Raw genomic sequence first — 21,750 nt, 5'->3', positions numbered from 1 at the left:
TAGTTTCTCCGCAATGACTTTATCATCTTTAAGCGCTCCTTTTGTATCTCGATCATCCAGGGGCCTCACTGGTTGTTTAGCAGGCTTCCTGCTTCTGATGTACTTAAAGAACATTTTGTTATTATCTTTTGAGTTTTTGGCTAGCTGTTCCTCAAACTCCTCTTTGACTTTTCTTTTTCTAGTGGGTTGCAATAAGTGAAACATCACACTGTAGAGCACTGTAACAATTGGGTTACCCAATGGGAAGCTACCACAGCTCAAAAGGTATAGCCCTATACATTAAACAGAAAAGGCCCACAAATGGTTGCAGAATGTAGCCGGGGTTCCACCATCCACTGGAGAGAATTAATTGAGCACAAGAGACACTAACTCAATATATGCACAGCTGGTTGCTGTGCAAGAAGCAAATAAATTAATTTCTAGGCATCCTCAGGGCTTCTGGGAGCTTTCAAAAGACAAACTAAAAGCAGGTTGGAGTAACCAGGCACTATATCTAACTAAGTGGCAGAGGGGGACTGACGCTGAAAGTTTTAAAAAGCCATGCTAAAATAAAAGAAACAGTTCTCAATCTAGCATTGAAGGACAATACATTTATATTTCAGTGCAGAGTAAGTAAGAATTCAACAGCAGTGAACCCCTGGTACATAAGACACTCATCTTGTGGTAAAATGGACATTATTTTGAACTCTATTCACTTCTTATGGGGAGTGATTCATCCAGTTGTCAGGCATCCACTGTGCTCTGTTAGCCAAGCAACATGATGATGTCAAGCTAGCTTAGATGGAAACAGAGAGAAAAGAATGCCAGCATGCCTTAACCAGGCTGCTTCACAGAGATATTCAACAGCAATGGTGATTACGCTGACCAGCACAGGAGTCCATACACAAGGGCTTCCAGCCTGATGAGAAATTACATACCTCTGATGGAACCCCACCCTGAAAGAACTGAACAGGATCAGTGAGGTCAGTAACACATTGATGGCTAGCAGACAAAGCAACTGTTAGATCTAATACTTTCTCTGTTGCCATCTGCCTAGCATGCACCACAGATGCCAAACCAAGTCCTGATTCACTATTGCCTTCTGGCTTGAGTTGTTTCCGAGATTGTGCTTTGTTTTGTTTTCACTGTGGAGTTTTTGCACTTGCAGCAACTAACCCTTCTCCAGCACACATTCAAACCCCCCCCCCCCCAAAAACCCCACTAGTTTAGCTTTTGACTGTAAAAATGAAAATTCATACCAGATTCAAAATTAAAATCCTAGGGCTTGGTGGGAATTGGCATTCATAACTGTGCAGGCAAGCATACAAGATGAAGTCACATGTAATCAGAGGATGTATCTGGTTTTAATGACATTTAATTAATTAATTTTAAATCCCAGGAGTAAGCATACCCTTTCCAGTGAAATAACATTTATTAGATTGATTAACAATGAGATGAAGTTTGTCAGTAGCTTTTAAGATAGCAGAGACACAATTACTATACATAGAGAGGCGGAAGGTAAACATCTTATAGGCTTAGTGGCTATGTTCATAGCTTGGTTGAAATTTGGCCAGTTCATTAGTACAGGACAGATTCTGACATTTTTGTAAAGCCAAAATGCTAACAAAAAAATTAATCTGATACAAATACAGTATGCAGATAAAGTTCAAGATGTGGTACGTTCAGCGCCACAATGCAGAGAGCGTAGAAGGCTCATTTAGGGCCCTGATTCAGCAAAGCACTTAAGCATGTATTTAATCCCATTGCCATCAGCCATGTGGTTTGTTGACCATGACAATAATGCAGAGCATGAAAAAAATTGCACTGGCAGATGATTATTAATAGTGCTAATCATAAAGTATCACAAAACAAAATCAATACAAATGAGTGAATAGCACAGGTATTTTGATTTATCATGCATCTGACGAAGTGGGTATTCACCCACGAAAGCTCATGCTTCAAAACGTCTGTTAGTCTATACGGTGCCACAGGATTCTTTACTGCTTTTACAGATCCAGACTAACAGGACTACCCCTCTGATACTTGATTTATAATGTCATCCATTTAGCTTTAAATCTTTCAAAATCACTGCAACCTGCCTGATAAGACTTAAGTATAAAAAAAACCCATGTATCACCTAAAAAATTACTTCATATGGGTATTAGGGATGTTTTTTCCCCAAAGGTTCAAGGTAGATTAAACCCCCAAATACCTAGTATCTTACTTTTTCAGACTATTACTTTCAGCTCATAAAGTCTATATTCAAATAACTTGACAATCCCAACTAATTGTTCCATTAAGGGTGAACTGTTCAGATAATCAAATGAATATTAGATTATTTGGCTATCTGTATAATGTTTATCTCTGCCCCCTATTTGAAATGTAAAATCAGGTTAAAATGAAGGGTTTATCTTTTAAAGGTTTTAGGGCTTTTTTATTGAGCTATTTTGTTCTAAGCTGAACAAACATGTAGATCATCATGTCAACCTATTGTGTAACCAAAGCTTGAGTATGTTATCCTATTAAGGCAGCCCTGTTCATTCCAGTCCTGGAATTTTATATACAAGCACTGGGCATTTTAGTATTTACACAAGTTTTGAGCCATCATTAGCCTTGATCATCATCAGACCCAGTCCTGCTACCCTTACAGTACAAGGCAGGCTATTTCTCAGCTTCAGAAGAAAAGACTATGTGGCAATTTTACTATTGTTATTTCAGAGGCATCCTGACCGCTAATGTTCATATAACACATTCCTATAATTACCATATTATCCATTTCTAGGTTGGTGATATTTGTCCTTAAGGATGCAAAAATTACAGAACTAAAATGAAAATGAAATTATTTAAATCCCAAATCTGCTGTTAACTGTTCTCTTAAAGGCCTCGATTCAGGAAAACTCTTAAACACATACTTAAGCAACCTTCCTGAATAAGGATGCTTGCATAAAGTGGGGGTCAGTAGGTTTGTCTCAATGGGGTTTTGATCATCCCAGCTTCCCAGGCACTAAATGTTCATCTAGACAAGCAGCTTACTGAGGGTTGTTCAGCTGGTGCACCATGGGATAGCTCAGTGCTTTGAGCATTGGCCTGCTAAACTCAGGGCTGTGAGTTCAATCCTTGAGGGTCATTTAGGGATTTAGTTGGGGATTGGTCCTGCTCTGAGCAGGGGGTTGGACTAAATGATCTTCTGAGATCCCTTCCAACCCTGATACTCTATGAATCTTTCACTGTGAATTAAACACAAAGTGCAATTCACCATGTGCAAAAGTAAACTGGTTTGTGGGTGTAAAACTCCCCATCCCAGGGCAGGTTGGCAGGAATGGGGGAGAGTCTTGGCTGGTGTTGGGATGCTCCTGGGAGAAGAGTATTTAAACCCCAAGGATTCAAACAGCATGTGTGTCACCACTCTACATCATGAGATGGGCTTAAAAATGAAACTACGTTAGTTTGAGATCTTTGTCTTACTGTTCTTGGTGACTTTAGCACTCACGGTTTCTAGCTTCTCTGCAGTCAAGAGGTTAGAAACCTAATTATTTAAGAGATCTGGGATTTTCACAATCCCATGGACACAGGAGCTGGAGCTTCAAGATGCACACATTAGCTATCCAGAAGACTTGCACTAAAGCAGTTGGTAATCATGGTATAGACCAGCAACATGTTACTAGCTGTTCTGGGATGGGGGACAGGCGGTGAACAGGGAAGGATTTGTGTGTCTGGCCCTGGTGTGACACGACAACATGTTACTGTCAGGAATTGTCAGACTGGATCAGATCCAAGGTCCATCTAGTCTAATGTCCTGTCTCTAACAGTGGCTGATGCTTCAGAGGAAGATGTCAGACCCTCTCAGCAGGCACATGTGAGATAATCTGCCCTTCACATAGGTCTCAGCCTGGGCTCAAAGCATGTCTCCACTGCAGCTGGGCGGTGTGATTTCCCCCTGTGGATAGACTGGCTCACATTAGGTCCACTCCAGCTAGTGCGCTAAACATAGTAATGTGGACATTGCAATGTGGGCAGTGGCTTGGGCCAGCTACCTGAGCTCAGACGCAGAGGGCTGCTTGAGCTTGACTCAAGTGGGTCTCCTGAGCTGCTATTTTTAGCATGGGAACTCAAGATAAGCTAGCTCGAGTCTGTTTGCGCTGGGAATCACACCTCCCTGGTGCAGTGGAGACATACCCTAAGGCTGGGTCTACATTGCGCAGTTAATCAGGTGATTCGCACTCAGGTCTGGGCATCTAGCCTAGTCTGGATGTGAACAAAGCCATAGCACTATTAGTGTGTCCGCACTGTTTCTAGATGCACCTGCGTATGTTTGGAGGCATATCCCAGGGATCTTTGTGCTGAACCCTAGCATTGTATCAATTGCAGAACGTGTCTGTCCTTTGTGGGGAACTGTGGGAAGGCAATGGAGGACTATCAGCACTCAGGTCATTTGGCCTATATCCTCACTGCAAAGTCACTAGGTTTCAGCCAACACTCAGACTCTGATTTAACCTACACCGCTTGGATCAACTAGCCTAGGTTTAAAGCATCTCCAGAGGTTTTTGTGCGTGGACGGGAGCGAGGTTAAGCCTAAAACTCGGGTAAAAGCCCAGGTTAACTCTGTAGTGCAGACATACCCTTAATTAGATATTGGTTTAAGCCACAGAGCTTATTACTATTAGCTGTGTTCTAGTGGCACAAAAGAGTCCTAAATATTTAACATTAGATCAGCTCTGTTTTGTTTTGGTTTTTTTTTAAAGTGCCTTCTTTAAAAAAAAATCCCCACAACTTTCCCTGCTGTTTCTGGACATTACCGCTCCAAATGTTTCCTAAGCATCGCACATTATGCTACAAGCAAAGTGATGCAAATTAGACCTGATTAAAGCAAGGGCTTTGAGACTATAATTGTTCAAGAAGAACAATTTCCTTTCCAAAGGTAAACAACAGCCTTGCAGACAAAGATAAGGCCAAGGGCACGTAAGACTATGTTTCTGCTCATACTTCCCTATATCAAAGATTTTAGGAAAATTCAAAATGTTTGCTTAAAGTGTAAAAAAGAAAGTGAACAGGAAAAAATGTAGGAGACTAAAAGAAATCACTCAGCACTGCTGACAGCTTTTAGGGCAGATGTTTTCTTCAATGCAGGACGCCTTTTTGAAACTGGAGATAACTAGCCATGAAATAGAGCAGCTATTCAAAGGAGAAACGGCAATGAGTGGATGAATCACTCCCCATAATAAGTGTTGAGGCTATGCACATTGCTCTTTGAATGTAAACCTGCCAGTCTTGAAAGATTTTCTTGAACTACATTTCTTTGACCACTTGGTAGCTAAAGCCTTTGTAACAGAAAATATTTGAGAAAGAAAAATGAATATATTTAATACATATAAATAGCAACAGCTAGAGCAATGATGTAGCACTTACATCCATACAACTGGAACATAGGTTTGAACTCGTTCCAACTCAAACTCAACCCAATCCCAGAATCCCCTTTGAAGTAAGTGTCAGTCTTAGTTTTTTCCCATCTTTGCCTTTTCCACTTTAAAAGTAGGAAAGGGATCCTTAAACTTTTCCACTGTGGACCATTTCTTAATAGAAAGATTAACTTGTGGAACTGAAAGGACTCTCCAGGCATGAACCTGAGAAGGGAATGATCAGGGCACAGAGCTGAAGTGAAACTGAACTATTAACATGATACACTTTTAATTAATGCTGTTAATTTTATTACAGCAGGACCTAGAAACGCCACCTGAGACTGAAAAGCCACTGGACTGGCATTGTATCAACACACAGTGAAAGATTCTCCCTCCCCTGAAGAGTTTACAAACAAGGCAAAGAGAGAGAAGAGAAACAGAGTCACAGAGTGGCTAAGTATTTGCCTGAGGTCACACTGCAGGTTATGGGCAGAGCTGGGATTAAAAGCCAGATCTCTTGATTCTTGGTTCAGGGTTCTACCCACTAGACCATGCTGTCTCTCTGAAACTCGAAGAAATAATCGAACTCTGACCCCTCTAAACGTGGGGTAAGTTCAGCATGAGATCAAAACCACAATGCGCAAGGAGAGAGCAGATCAAATAGATTAGATTGTTTATGCCAAGAGGGTGCATGGTTTTGCCTTATATGCTACTTTGAGCATCAGTGTTTCTCTGTTTAAATGCCTGCCCTTCTCACCTGCAACTGTCTCTGCTTTGCTTGCCACCTCGAGGCATTTCCAGTTCATCAGAGACTGATCCTGTCCACTGTGACTGCACTATCTGAGATATTGCACCCCAGAGTCTCTGCACAGTTCATGTCGGCTCCGTGCTCTGGCAGGCAAGTGTCTAAGGAATGTATCACATGCCCATAGAGTCCAATCTGATTTTCAGTGAAGTCAGTGTTGGACTTTCTATGGGGAGGGTTGGACTGAAATCAGTCTCATGTTAGTTCATTTCTCAACCTGTGGTGGGGTTTATGAATTCAAATAATTTCATGTCAGTCAAACCCTTCTGCCTTTTCTCCTCAGGTATCCTTGCTATTTTCCCCATACAGAGTCCATCTACCTTTCTTCAAAGACTCAGACTCTAAGTCATTGTTTTCTAAGTTTGTTAATATTTTCCTGCCCATCTCATAGAAGAACCTGCCAAGAGAAATATCTCAGCTGGAAAACAAAGAAGCAGAACTTGGCATGCATTCATCCCAGTTTGGGTGGATAAATAAACAGTAGATCAAATATTGGTGGCGGGGCGGGGGAAACTGTTTATTCCTAGCGGGTTCATTTCTTACGCACACATCTCTCCCACAGCATGGGGACAAGCACGTCCTATGAAGTGTGCACCACTGCACCTGGGAAAGGGCTATTGCTGTCAACTGGACAACACATTCTCTCTTACAAAGTGCGTCAGCCTCTTGGGGAAATGCTATTAGTTTGTGTAGTATGGTTAAAATAGATTTAAGAAATTAAGCCAGCCAAAACACACCCTTTCAGAGTGGCATGGTGTGAGCACAAACATTACTGTATCCTATGAGATAAGTGGGCCATCTATTCTTGTATCCTATCTCCAAAAGTGGCCATTATGCCAGACATTGAACAAACACGTAACAGATAGATAGCCCCTGCCCCACTCAGTTTACAATCCAAGTACAAGACTAGTACAACCCAAGGATAAGACAACAGGTGGATGTTGGTTTCAGACAGCCAGACAGGGAGCACAAAGAAACAACGTTTGAGATAAGGAAGCAATAGCTGAGATGCTTTTACTATGCTGATGACATGTACCTCATTGGATACAGACAGTGCTATTGAATGTCATACCCAAAGGACAGGTGAGAACAAGACACAGAGGGGAGGAACAGCTCAGTGGTTTGAGCACTGGCCTGCTGAACCCACGTTGTGAGCTCAATCCTTGAGGGGGCCATTTGGGAATTTGTCCTGCTTTGAGCAGGGAGTTGGACTAGATGATCTCCTGAGATCCCTTCCAACCCTAATGATCTATGATTTTATGGACAAGAATAGAGGCTTGAGGTATCTGGCTGAAGCTCCATGCAGATGAGTCTGAGGTGATGCTTGTTGGCTGACAGTAGTAAATGGAAGATACACGGAGGAGGACGTCTTTCCTTTCTGTTGAGCGTGTGCTCCTGCCATTTGTTGCTAGCATTCACTATCTAGGGATGGTTTGGAATTCCCAGCTGCTGATTGATTGATCTTATGGCAGCAATTTCTATGAAAGCCTCCCCCTCACTGTTTCTAGGAAAGCCCCCCTCCCTCCCCTCCACCTGCCCTGCAGTGTGTAGCCATTCCTTTCAAAGCAGACTTTGCTACTATAATCTATGTCTTTGTCTCCTTAAACTAGATTGTATTGTACTCTGCATGGGCCTACAACTTAAATCTACCTGGAAACTGCAGCTGATACAGAAAGTGACAACTCAGGGGAGAAAAATAAATCCATCCATCCATTCTCTGAAGGGCCCTATAAGTTGACATTTCATGTAAGTCCCAGAAGAGGCCTCAGATCTTCTTGCCTAGGCAGAGGTAGGATAGCAGCTTTTATCTTATTTTATACTGATGTGTAAAAGAGGTCCAATCCCAAATTCTAAGTACACCTTTAACATGGACTTTAAAAATCATACAAAATTTATCCATACCGAACATCAACTTTTCCTCACTGCCTGGCTCAAATGAAAGTTAAACTGGTACATTTTAAAAAGCAAAAGATACACTACCAAACTCAAAAATCACTGCCCCATCTCCATTCCATAAAGGTCTGAGACACACCTCCCATTCCAGAACCAGTTCTGGTTCCATTCCAGGCAGTGTTCTCCTCCATGTCTCTGAAACTTATTTCCTTAAGCTGCTCCTCACTAGCTGAGGCATTTTCCTGCCAAGGCACTTCTGACCATGGCATGATCGAGATGTACTCAACCCTCCCCCTCCTGAATGAGAGAAACTGCCAACTCTTTTATCCTCCAGAATCAATGATTGTTCTGTGACAGAGGAGACTTCACACAACATCAAAAGGGAAGCATTTAACTTTACCGTGAAGAAGCATGCTATTTGCCATGGAACTAACTACAGACAAAGATATTGGTTAGAAAATTTAAAACCTAGCGAATGACATCAGTTTAGAAAAGCAACATAGCATGTGCCAAGCCATATATAAAACAGAAACTGCTGACAAACATAAGATCCTAACAACAAATCCAGTTTAATGGATGCTAACAGCTCGATCCTGCAAGGTGCTGAATACTATGGCCTAGATCCAGTAAAACACTTAAGCATGTGTTTAATTGTAAGCATAGGACTAGACCCATTGACTTAAATTGAGTCATGTGCTTAAAGATAATCACATGCTTAAGTGCTTTTCTGAATAGCCCCCAGAGGGCTCAGCTCCTTGTAGGACTTAGCAGCAGATTTTTTTGGTGCCAGATACCATGTTACAATGATGATCACCTTAGAAATACATACATCATGTAATACTTGAGAACATACAAAGAGTGTCTGAGCCATCAGCCAAGACTAGGACCTAGTAGATATCCAGAGCCATTCAGGGTACAAAAACAGAATAGGGAGTAGTTACTCATGAGTCTAAAATCATTAGCTGTGCTTTTGAAAAATTCTGTATCTCCTTATATATGTCAAGAACTATAAATAATTCAGGGGAAAAAAATCTTTTTTTCAGTCAATGCTTTTACATAACTTGACCAAGGAATAATCTACTAAGCTTGACCACCCTTTCACAAAGGAGGAGATTTTGGATGTGATAATACATTGCGGGTCTGAAAATCACCTGGCCCAAACGCTGCCACTTACTATTTATATGCCATTTCCCTGGAAATGTTTAATTTTGCTATGCAGGAGGGAAAATGGCCCCAATTATTGAATGAGGCTACTATTACTTTATTTTGTGTTGCTCATTAGAAATCCACTGAAGGGCATCTCAAATGGAGCAAAGGCTTTGTTCATTTCAAATCTCAAGGGTCTTGCAGGACAACAGAGTGGACATACATCACATTCATCAGGACCAGCCCAGTTATGTCTCTAGCTGCTCCATCTAAGATAGCCTTTGAAGGGAGCTATTTAGCTGCCCAGTCCCACATCATTTTTTAAGGATACTGCAACTGCCATTTAATTCCTGGATTAGAAGCTATTCTACTTCTATTCGGATTCTTACCATGGTAGCTTAGTACCTTTCAGAATTAGAAAAATCAAACAACTATCTAGGTGTAGGCCAACAACAGCTCAATATTTTCAAGGACTTCTTCTCCAGAAAGTTGTATATAAACAGGAGGAAAGACTGAGGAATTTGATTTACTCTGAGAGCTATTTATTGGCCACTCATTTGGGAAGAACGCATGACTAACCTGACCTTGGTCCACTCCATTATGTATAAAGCAGGCTGCATGTGGTAAGTAAAGCTGTTGGATTGATTTTAATAAAAAGGCAGGAAAGAAACCACAAAAAGGATTTTGGTTTAGATAATCAGAATGTAATTACCCAAAATATAATACAGGCAGGGCAATAGAGTTATAATACATGTTGTTTAATGATGTAAGTTGGTCGAGTCCTCCAGATCCAGACTTTGGGCCTGCAGAACATATGGCCGAGGGACTCCAGATTTCATTTGACAAAAGCTTCTAGGCTCTTTTATGGTGAAGCTAACCTTCAAAGCTAAATCATAAGGTTAGATGTTTGTCCAGGTTATTTCCCTTTAAATATAGTTATTCACAGTCTCTGCCGCAGTCGCCCTGCAGTCCCCCAATTTTGCTGGACCAATTTACATGTGGGGGTGAGCCACCAACAAAGCAAAAACTGCTCTGGACTTTCTCCTGGGCAACCACCTGCTGCTAAGCCAGCATGCTGCTTAGGTAATGCAGCCACTAAATGAAAGAGCCAACTTAGCTCCAGGCAAGACAGAAACAGGAGGTGAAGTTTTCTAAAGTTACTTGGGCATACAAGTCCATTTTCACTTAGGTCCCATTGAAAGTCAGTTTTACCCAGGGTCCTCCCACCATATTCTCCTCAAGAGTAATCACCGTGGTGGGGAGAGTGGTACAAAAACAATGCAACACAGGAGGAAAGAGAGACATAATTCATGCCAGCCCAGCCATTGGTAGCATCAGCAAGCCTTCTGGAAAACCTGAGGGGTTGGCCTATCAGTTATGAATAGATCTCCAGGAAAAAAAACATGCACATTTCCCCCTCTCCCCATTTTTGGAGCCTCACAGAAAAAGCGACACAGGAATTGAAAATTAAAGTGTGCCAAATAAAGGCTGTGTGCCACAGGAGAGAGGACAGAGCCATATGTTCTCCCCCCATCACACACAAACGATTTGGCCTAGCGCTGCTCTAAAGCATTCTTTTCAATTTGCTCTCAAGACTCGCCAAGCCAACAGAGCAGGAAGAACAGTCAAGCAGCGTTCACACCATTGTTGGAGAGCAAAGCTGATGTCCCAGTAATCACGCAGCTGAGCCCACATGCCACAGATATCTCCAGCTTATGGATATTTGCACTTACTTAGTGCCAAGTGGTGTCCAGTCAGTATCACTACTGGCGGGGTTGGGGGGCGGATTTGCCATCCAGTACAAGATGTGTGCATGTCCTGCACTGAATGTCTCACTTGAGCAAGAGGAAATGCAGCTTGTTTATAGCACAGTAATGTTGACTTAGCGATCAGCACTGTAGCTTGCATACTAGCAAGGCATGTAAGTATAGGTAGGCATTCTTTCAAATAATGCAGATTCTATTCAGTTCCTTCTTTGTTCAACCTTGGGCTGGAGAATGCTAATGTTATTTTACTATAAAGCCATATATTGCCCTGGCAGCTTCTTCCTTATGTACTCCTGCTACAGCAAGTCAAACTATTAATTACAATATTGGCCCCATTTTAGTTAGAGCCTGTTCTGATTTTCTTTGAATATATTCATTATCCATGAATATTTCCTGACTACTTTGAACTAAACACATTCAGCCTATGGGATACTCACAAACTGTCCACAGCACCTTTTCTCCATTCGCTATTCCTTTTGGTTATCTAAACCACATGATGTTTTTTCCATTCCCAGATTGGATGAAGTTATTTTTAAAACAGGAGAACGAATATCAAGTTGTGAATTACAAACACCAGACTTTAGGGACAAGTCTCCAGACAAATAATGTTTGCTAAAATTAGTGAAACTTTTGGCATCATAAACAAGTGTGATATCTCTGAGTTCTCTTCACTAAGATATACAAGCACCCCACAAATCATAGCTCACTGAACTTGGTACTTTTAAACTCAAAAATACTCCTCAATCACAGTTTGGTTCCCTGCCATAGGTCCCATATTGAAATATATTTTAGATCATTTGGGTTCACTTTCCACCTTCTCTGTCATGTCTTTGCTCTTTACACAACATTACAATGATGAGGAAATATACAGACAGGGTTGGATTCCAACTAACTGTTTACTAATTATATACAAACATGACGGCTATATACATGGCTATTCTGGTGGCCTCTACACTAGAAAAAAAGGAGGCCACACATTTTTAAAAGAGACACTACCCAATACACTACAGCCTCATTCCAGATTGGTTTCTGGGGTTATAGAGCCATGTCAGGGTGTGCCTGACTGCCATAGCAATGGGATGACAAATGGCCCTGCCCACCACAGGATTATAGGAAAGCCAGGAAATTGGAGGTTTTAAAAACAAAATTATTAAAACATCACAAAACGCCACGCACCAGTGACCCAATCATCATCTTCGTCTGTGCTCTCTTCCCTCTTTTCTCCACAGGAGTGAGGTGAGTATATAAGACCCCCAGTCTCCTCTCTTTTCCCCAGCACATTCAGTAGTTTGATGTAGGATAAGACCCTCTTGCAGGCCTTTCCTTGCCCCCACTCTGACTGATAGAGTAGCTAAGTGGCTTACCACTCCAAACCCTTTTCTGAATAGCCACTCTACTAGCTCCATGAGCCAGACACTCCGCCCCCCACCCCCTTTTCTTCTTACATAACAGAGCACACCTATATTGGAACCTGCCCTGGTCTATTGCCTTTAGATGTGGGAACGATTCATCCTCCTAACAGTAGGAAAAAGGGGATCGTACCCCTCTCCAAGAGCTCTAATCCCAAGCCCTAATGAAAGCCATCCTGGGAAAACAAGGCATGTTTGTTTACAAGGACTCTATGAGAGCTCTGCTTGGAACCCAGTCACAACTAGCCCAAGGACAGTGTGATGAGGAAACACAGATTTGGTTTGTGGCAGTATTGGCGTGTTATTGTGATAAATTACAAATAGTGGAGCAGATACATTCCAGAGGAACCCACCTGCGGCTGGTTGGCAGGGAACAATTCAGCTGCTGCTGCTGCTATGGCCACCATGATCTGTCAGTGATTATGTTTGTAGGGTACTTCCATCACTGTTTGAAGGGCATGTCATGCATCATTTGTCACAGCTCTTTGCTGGTTATGCAAATACTGTACTGAGAGTACCATCAACAAATGATTAAGGATGAGTTGCATCCCTCTATTCTAATCTCTATTTTCCTCCTGCATCTCTGTCTTGCACTGCAGGAGACAGCTGGTCCCAGTGACAAACAAAGATGGAGAGTAGGGCTTGAATAAGAAATTTGGTCATAGGCTAAACCTTGCTAAAATAAAACATAAGAAAGTTGGTTCAGCCTTATTAGCTCCACGCTTACACATACAGTACTGTTTATAATTGCTTAGTCTTATTTTAGGAGCATGCTTTTTCATTACTAGCGTACACAAAATTCTCATCAAAGTCAATCCAGAAGCATGCAGGATCAGGTCCCAGTTGGGGATTGGGTCCTGACTCAGCAGTAGTAATCTGTTATGTATGCTGGAGAGTGAATTAAGAGAAGGTATGTGTATGTGAGTGGAGTTCAGTACAAGATTGGGTGGTATGTGTCCAGTTGAAGATGGTTGGTTCATTCTGCCGTGTCTCATCCTACCTGTATGTTCTTTTAAGGATTTGTATGTTTATTGTTTGGTGACATTTTATTTTGTGTTTAATTTGGGATGGAATGGAGTTTGGAGTTATTGCAGCAACTAGCAATATATGGGAACTGAAGATGTGTCTGATCCAAAATGCTGAAGCTGAATGCACCGCAGCTTTGGAAATCCAGTTTTTGTGCCTCAGGCCATTTCCTAGTCTGAAGATATCTGCTCAGCACCTCTGTTTGTTTTGTTCAGCTTTTCCTTAATAAAAATGAATGATCAATTATAAAACATTTTGCCAAAGGTAAGTACCACTCAACTGGATCCAATCTTTGTTAGAGAAAGAAAAAAAAACAAAACTTTTCTTCCAGTTATGTAATACAGAACATGTGCCTATGCTAATGTTTCAAACAGGAGACATTTTTGTTGGTTTCAATGTCTGGAGATGTTTTAAATGACAGACATTAGCATGCCACATGCTGGATGTACTACCGCCCAAGGTAGATAGGACAGAGGACTCAAGTACATTTACGGAACAAATTTGCACAGGTACTAACCTCATTACCTTCTGCACCAACTGCAAGGCATAGTTCTTTGACCTGCCTCCTCTTTAGCACACACATAGTAGGTTGCACGTGTAAAAGTACCAAAACAAAAACACGACACTGCACACATAATTCTCCCCTTGGGGAGAATATGAAAGACAAAGATGGTAGTCATGTCACTTAATGCACTGCTGGAAGGCACTCAGATATTACAGAGATGGGATGGGGTAAGAAACTATATAGAATAGAACAGAATCAATTGCAATGAATACATTCTTTACTGAGACTCTGACACAAACAATAATATATAGTTCTTTTTTTGACCTCCAGTTCCCAAACATATTAAACACAGTCTGTGTTGCCTAGTATCACCACATATGGTCTCCAGAAGACCTATATACATTTAAGCAAAAGTAGAAAGTGACTTCTGATTGCATGACACTTCGGAATTGTTGGATATAAATGCCAAATATGCCAAACATCAATACTTTGATTAACAAAGTGATGAATCACTAGTACAAGGTTAATAGCAGTTTTCTGAGCATTGTGAGCAAATATGGGCCTTGCTTTGAAAACAAATAACCAATATTTGAAAAGACAGGGCTCCAAATTTAACAACATGACAAACGTGGGCAAGCTCAGTTCTTCACTGGAAACCAGGAAAGAATATCTGCCTTAACAGATATAACAGACCCATAACTTGTAGTGGAGAGCAGAATAAATGTTGTTTAATTAACTGGGACTGCAAACTAAACTGATTAAGTAACCAGTTCCAGAGGAACTTTGAATGTATTCAGTACAGCAGTGTTTTAAGAAGGAAGTTAATTTGTTTGCATCTGAATGTTGGCTTTTGCTGAGTTTTACCCCCTGATAGCTTTCCTCCAACAGGACTCTAGTATTAAACAAGAGAGAAGAAAGAAATCCTCCATCAGTTGCAGCAAGTTAATATCAGCACTGACACTATAAGCCTCTCCTTCCAGGCCTTTATTTGACATTTTTAAAATAGTCCAGAGCTGCCAAGTTCAGATCTGGATTCAAAGTCCTCTAAAGATTTGGATTTTGGTTCAATACTCATCACTTATTATCTCTGGTTACTTAGGTTATAATCTCTTTGGGGCATAGCCTCTTTTTCTCTTACATGCCTATTACAATAGAGTCCCAACCCCTGATTTGGGCCTCTAGTCTCCACTGCAATACAAATAAAAGATATCCTGGATAGAAATTTGACCTTTTAATTCCCAGCCTCTTGAAATTAAGTTATCAAGTATATTTGCTGAGAAATAAGATCCAGAGAAGGTGAACTTGTTGGAAACAGATGATAATTACATTGTATGGAAATCAACTGAGGAAGTTTTAACATGAGGGAAAATGGTGCCTAATAGTTAGAAATCTGCATTCATGTGATGTTAAGGTTGAGTTTTTATAACACCAGAGAAACATAGAATTGGGTTTCCCTACCAACCACAGCTACTCCTGCCCTCATATGCATTACAATAAGTTATTTCACTGACCCTATCTACTGTAGGCACTTGACCCAAACTTCTTTGTGTGTGTGTTTGTGTCTGCAGCACTGATTAGAAGGAACTGAAGCAACTAGCTGTTGACTGAGACACATCTGAAAAAATAAAAGATTTGGAAGAAAAGGAAAAGAGGAGAGAAAGACGCAAAGAAGGGGGAAGAGGAATGAATTAGAGTGATAAGTATCAATATGTATTAATCAGTTCACAGGATAGAGGAATAGTGCTTTGTTGTTACATTATTAAGTGCCTCTTATGTAGGTTTGGAAGAATGATATTTTTATTGTAAATGTCAATAAACATCGATTTCACCATTCACACATAAATCAATGAAAAAAATGTTTCCATCGCTAATAATCAAAACGTGCAGACAAAGAAGATGCTTTGCGAGAATTTATTAGAGTTTGATTTAAGGCTGATTACTTTGTATACTTTAACGTGATGTTGACAATTTGTGTTTTATGGTTATAAAGCTCTAATTTGTGAAACTCAGTGTCTAGAGTCATTAAATAATTGTCAGACCCATCCTGCATAATTTCTCACAACTGTGAAATTTGAAGCTGATAAAAATTGAAAAAAGAAAGCCTAAGACTCATAATTTTGCACAAATGAAAATATAAATAGATACAAATGCTTAAAAACAAACATTGATATTATCAGTTGATATTACAAAAATTTAAAATATTTTTATCAGCGCCTATGAAGACATTGACTAGTAGCAGTAGATGCTGCAAGGCCTACCATCTACATGTTCAGAGGCTGAATGAGAACACAGCAATTTTACAGCTGGAAGTTACAGGCCAAGCATTAATTTTGCCTAGACTTGAGACTTTCACAGCAAAATGTAGAGAGTTTTCATGTAACAGTACACTCCCTCTCCTTTAAAAGTTGTACACTGCACTGATCTGGCTCACCTCATATTTTAATCTTCTAGACTTGTTAAATGAAGGTCACATATCTTGATGTGGGTCAGGATGCAACATTCCTTTTGAGTGATTTGCCATTCAGAAATAGTTTTGGCATGAATGTGTCAGAGCCAGGGAATGAGGAGCTGCAGAAAGTCCTCACACAGGAGGCCCACAGTAAGCAAACATATCTGCTTCCCCTCCAAAAAAAAGATCACTATAATTTCAAGTTTAATTAGAGGGGTCTTGTGAAAGCAAAAAGGACAGAGTCTCCAGCCACACTGCTGCAAGCAACTTACCAGTGTAAACTACAAACAAATAGCATCAGCCCAAAACAGAAAAAACATGCCAGTTCTTAGGTTGCCAGCACTCCTAGTCCTGGCTTCCAATCAGACAATCCCTCTCTTCCTGACTCTCTCATGAAAGGGCAGTCCAGCCCATCTTAAGGTGCGGAGCCTAACTCAGCACATCCTGTCAACTCATTAGGAGAGAAACTTGTTCCCAGTAACTTGCAGTAGGTGTGGTCATTGTTGAAGAGTTCAGAATCTGAATTACTGATGGGACAGACATGGTGTGTGCTGCGCTACTCTGAATATGGCAGGTTCTGTAGGAAGGGCATATGAAGACATACAGCCAATTATTCCCAGCTTCTTGCAGTTGGAGACGTAATCCACCTACCTTCCCTATTTGCAGGTGTCTACTTAAGGCTTAGATATCCATATAAATACTTACAGTATGTCTCACTGAGGTGCAGGTTCTTGCCAATAGAAAAGTCACTCAGAGCAGCATTCGCTTACGTTTCCTGCATTAACATTCTGTAATTTCCCATGATAGCACAAGGCACATAATACCTTGCCTGGGCCTGAACCCCACCACCACTTATTTTTCTCCTCCCACTCTGCTTTTTTGGTGGGGTGTGTCCATACAATCCTGTGTGAGACTGTTTTTTGTTGTAAGTTTCCTTGGCTGCATGACCAAGGAGGGCTTTTTTAGCTTCTGTAACAAGTTCTTGATCACACCCCTTACTCCACTTCCACCCCCCTCACAATGGTGAAACCGGCAGGAAGGAAAGTGTCTCTGAAAGGGCCCCCTTATGGCATTTCTTTCTGAACATTTTGTGATTGCTGAGGGTTTGCTCTTCCTCACAAATATTCAAAAACAATCCCATCAGTTCTAAGCAGTTCCAAGGCAAGGAGTTTAGCTAATGACAGTTCAGGAAAATAAGACAGAGTGGTACCCTGGAGAGACAGTATAGTCTGGTGGATAGGGTGCTGGCTTGGGACTCAGAGGACCAGGGTCCTAGTGCCGGCTCTGCCACGAAGCTGCTGCATGAGTGTAAGCAAGTCACTGCACCTGTTTCCCCTCCTACTTTTGTCTGACCTATCCGCTTGAATTGTAAAGTCTTCAAGGCTGGCCCTCCATGTGTGTATGGTGCCTGGCCCAATGGAACCCTGCTTAACGTAGGAGCTCCTGTAATACAAACAATGAGATTGCCTCCCAGATGATCCTGAAATCCTTAGCAATGGTACATGGCATCACCTCAGTCTATTTCCTTATTGACACAGTCTATTTCCTCATGGAACATTCTCAACAGCTGTTCATTTTTGACTCCTGCCTTGAATCACAATATACCTAAGCATTGCCAAACGAGTGGGATCAATGGATACTCCAAGGGGCCAATCTTGCAACTTGCAAACCTTCATGGAGCTAAAATATTTCTAATGTTGGGTATGCTTCAGCCTGCCCTGCTTTGTCATATACATTCATAAATTATCCAAACAGTGTATGGTTTCTGTTATTCAGTGCCCTGGCTTCACTTCAGAGTTTAATCCTTCAAAAGGAATTTGTTGCCTTGACTAACCCTCTGCCACTATCATTATCCCATAAATAAATAATCAAAACTGAATCAGTTTATGTTTTGATGATACAGTGTCATCAGTCTCCCTGTTCTATTAAGTAATTTGCTGTTTAAAACCTATAGGCTATTACAGTTACTACATTCTAAATGACACAGCAATCAAAAATTCTCTCCCCTAGTTGAGAAACAAGAGAGTGATTTTTCATGGCTTACTGGCAGTGTTTACATGTTTATATTTTACCAGGATGCAATCATTACACCCTGAATAGAATTACCTATGAAAAGTGAACAGTCGGGGGGCGGGGGTTGTTTCTCTACTGGCTGAGTCTTAACTGATTCATTTGAAATGAACAAAGACAGTCAATTTTTTCTTAAATCCAAATTGTGTTTAAAACCTACTGGGTTTTTTTTTGTTTTTGTTTTCACTCCCATTTCCTTGAGATCACATGCTGTGTGTTTGCTCATGGCAGAGAGGGGTCAGACAGAGTTTGGTGCTAGTTTTAGAAAATTGTGTGTTTTATTTTTCTCAGGAGTCAATAAACCAATTATTCCATTTGAAGGCTGAGAGGTCAGTTCTGTCTAAAAATGGGTTCCTTAAGAGTACTTCTAGGAAATGGGCACTGAATGGGTGAAATTACAGTACAAGTATTTCCACGGTTTGGATCTACTTTACATTAGGAATGGCCCTAAAAGATGTCACCAATTAGGGTTGGACCACGGAGGCCATTTTTGGGTTCTGGATTTGCAAAGTCAACCTTGTCATCTTTTGGTTTTGTAAAAATAAGACTAAAAGTGGTATGGGTTGGGTTCCATTTTAGTAGTGCCACCATAATGGAAAGGGAGGCCAAATGGGTGAGGGAGTGGGTTCTTCTTTCATACTACTAGGTCATATAAGTCTCCACAGAAGTCCTGTGAGCTGGAGAACAGCAACACAGGTTGGGTTCTGCATAGGCCATTGGCATCAGAGAACAGCTAGAGCACAGTGCACTATGGCCACACTCCTTCCCTCTGACTTTGAGATATCCCTATTGTAAGAGATAAGGAGAAGTGATGCAGAATCATTGCCATGAGCCAGGCAAAAACTGCCCCTGTGTTAGGGGTATTGAGCATGCTCTATCAACGGCATAAAGGGATCAGAAAATCTCCTGAAAGTGACTCATTCTGAATGATCATTTGGTACTTTGCACACAATGGGAGATGGCCAACAGTACTGAGCATGCACAGAACTAGAGCTCTGAATGGGAAGAGTTCTAGTCTCAGCTCTTATACTGATGTGTGTCAATTGGTCAGTGTGATTCACAGTTCTTTTCAACTGGACAAGCCCTCATAACCCTATCTTTAGTCACACCCCTGGTGCATTTTGAAGTCTTTAATTCCATGATCATATACTATTTGTTTTATAGGGTCACTGTCACATTCAGTGGATAGGTCAGACTGTGAATGAGGCAGAAGGTTCCAACAAGAAAAAGGATGTTCCCTTATATTCTATTCCTGGCTCTGCCACAGAGTTCTAATGTGATGCTGGGCAAGACTATAACACCACCCAATGCGGCTGAACTAAGGGTGAATGGACAGCCTTACATCTGATATTTTCTAACGTTTGAATGCTTAACTTTGCAACCTTAACATTCTTTTAACACACTTCTAAATTATTTAACTCTATGGTTTAAATAATTAACTGTTTTAGTATTATTATGGCTGCTTGTGCCTACAGTACCTCAAAGCAGGTGGTTTCAAGTTCCATAGAAAATCAGTGAGCCTCTTAGATGACTGCAGACCAGAATATTTTATAAGAGGGATGGACACAGGAACAGACACACAGGTAGCAGGTTCCCCTTTGCGACCATCAAGCAGGGCCCTTAGTCAGTAGCATCAGTTCTTCTGCATATTATTATCTTCACACTACAACTTCCCTTGTCATCCCTCAAACTGAACTGAACTGTAACCAGCAGGTGGAGCTTTAGGGCAACCCAAAAAGAGTTTTTCAAATCATTGCATCAACCTGAAAGTGTTACATTTACTGTGTATCCGCTTCTAGGCATTGAAGACAATGCTTCTGCCAGAAAAAGCAGGCCAATTCAGAAAACTGCAGCTCAAGTACTGCAATTATTACATCTCCAGACACTTAATTGATACACACGATCTAGATAAATGCCACACTTCCTGGCAGCCCATTTCATCTTCCCCATTAGATACATAGCTAGAGCACTGTTTGTCAGGAGAATTTGGAACAAAGGGACACTGTGCCTCTAAGGATTTGTTATGTTGTTCCCCTTCTTCTCCCACTCCCCTAGACTTTTATTCAGTCTGAAGTGAAGCACATATAACCCTCAACTTGATAGATCTACACCCATCGCTGTCTCTATAGCAGTAACACCAACATCGTCTTGATGCATTTTTGGTTCCTTGTGGAATAAGGAAACAGCCCACAAAAATATTTGAGCTGCCTTTGGAAAAGTGAATCAAGAATTACTGTTTAAAGTGAGAACTAATGGCCAAACACCACCCTCATCTACACCTGTATAATTCAAGGGGGGTCAAATATGTCTGCATGCATTATCTGAAGTTGGTATTTCTCAGTCAAGTTTTGGTCCTGTTTTATTTTTAAAAGAACAGAAATCATTAAAAAATATTTTTTGCCTTGATCCAATTCTTTAGGTTCCCACTCTGATGCTGTTCTATGTATCAGTATTCATTACCTGTTCTATTTGTGTGTGTCTGAAGGATGGATTTTAATATAGTCGAGTACTATTTGCCAGCAATTGTTTTAGACATTCATATTTGGGTTCACTTGCTTTAATAATAACAATAATTAACAAAGTGGTATGTAGGAAATGGACTGTCAGAGTGGACAAGACGTTCCAGTGTGACTAATGATTCTAAGTGCCCAAGTTGACACATCTTCAAGGGGACTGACTTTCACAACGTGCAGAACCACCTACTCTCTGAAAATCTGGCCCCTTTGGAGGAGTATCAAGTTGGGCACCCACAAAATAAGGTACCCAGCACCTCTTCTTGCTTTTGGCTGTGAAAGTGTACAGCACTCAATGCATTTAGGATTTAAAAGTAAACTTGTTTTACCCAGACTTTCCATTTTCTTTTTTCAATTGAGCTCCTTGTTTCCAACCTTTCAGCTTATCAGCATTACTTTATTCAATATAAAGTAGTGAGTTTACCTTGGATCAATTATACCTTTTCCTGTGTAATTTCCACAGCTTAATATATCTGTTACTGCTCAGCCGCAGGGACAACTTGTCCAGCTGGATCCTAAATTATTTCAACCCTTAATTCAATTGTATTTTTGCCACAGACCAGCCAATGAGCATAATTCTTTTATGTCTAAGAAGCCTCTTTAGAAATAATCCAATAGCCCATATTAAAATATAGGTCACTACGAGAGCTGCCAAGTGGCTTACTTGTCATAACTTTGAAGATAGGCTCTGAGTCTCCTTGGGTGCTGCTGATGCTTCCAGTGCTTGCAGGCTTAATTTTAAAACAATCAGCTCAACAAAAACAATTTACTTACAACTGTCCAAACTACTTAA

General features: G+C 40.9%; 1 protein-coding gene across 2 annotated transcripts in view; it reads left to right on the top strand.

Moving 5' to 3' along the window:
- LPCAT2 (lysophosphatidylcholine acyltransferase 2) overlaps positions 1 to 15,875 on the top strand; it is a 72,764-nt gene extending 56,889 nt beyond the window's left edge. The window contains exons 16-19 of one of the 2 annotated variants that reach the window (XR_004002788.1): positions 5,692 to 5,983; positions 7,791 to 7,969; positions 13,473 to 13,684; positions 15,494 to 15,875. The gene's annotated coding sequence lies outside the window, so the exon portion shown is untranslated. Of the gene's footprint in view, positions 1 to 5,691; positions 6,834 to 7,790; positions 7,970 to 13,472; positions 13,685 to 15,493 lie in introns of both variants that reach the window. The other variant, XR_004002787.1, reaches the window with a different exon arrangement.
- The last annotated feature ends 5,875 nt before the right edge of the window (positions 15,876 to 21,750 follow it).

This window comes from Gopherus evgoodei, chromosome 12 (genome assembly GCF_007399415.2).
Source record: "Gopherus evgoodei ecotype Sinaloan lineage chromosome 12, rGopEvg1_v1.p, whole genome shotgun sequence".
NCBI lineage: Eukaryota > Metazoa > Chordata > Testudines > Testudinidae > Gopherus > Gopherus evgoodei.
Note: the sequence above shows the minus strand (reverse complement) of the source record. Positions and strands in the feature narration are given on the sequence as shown.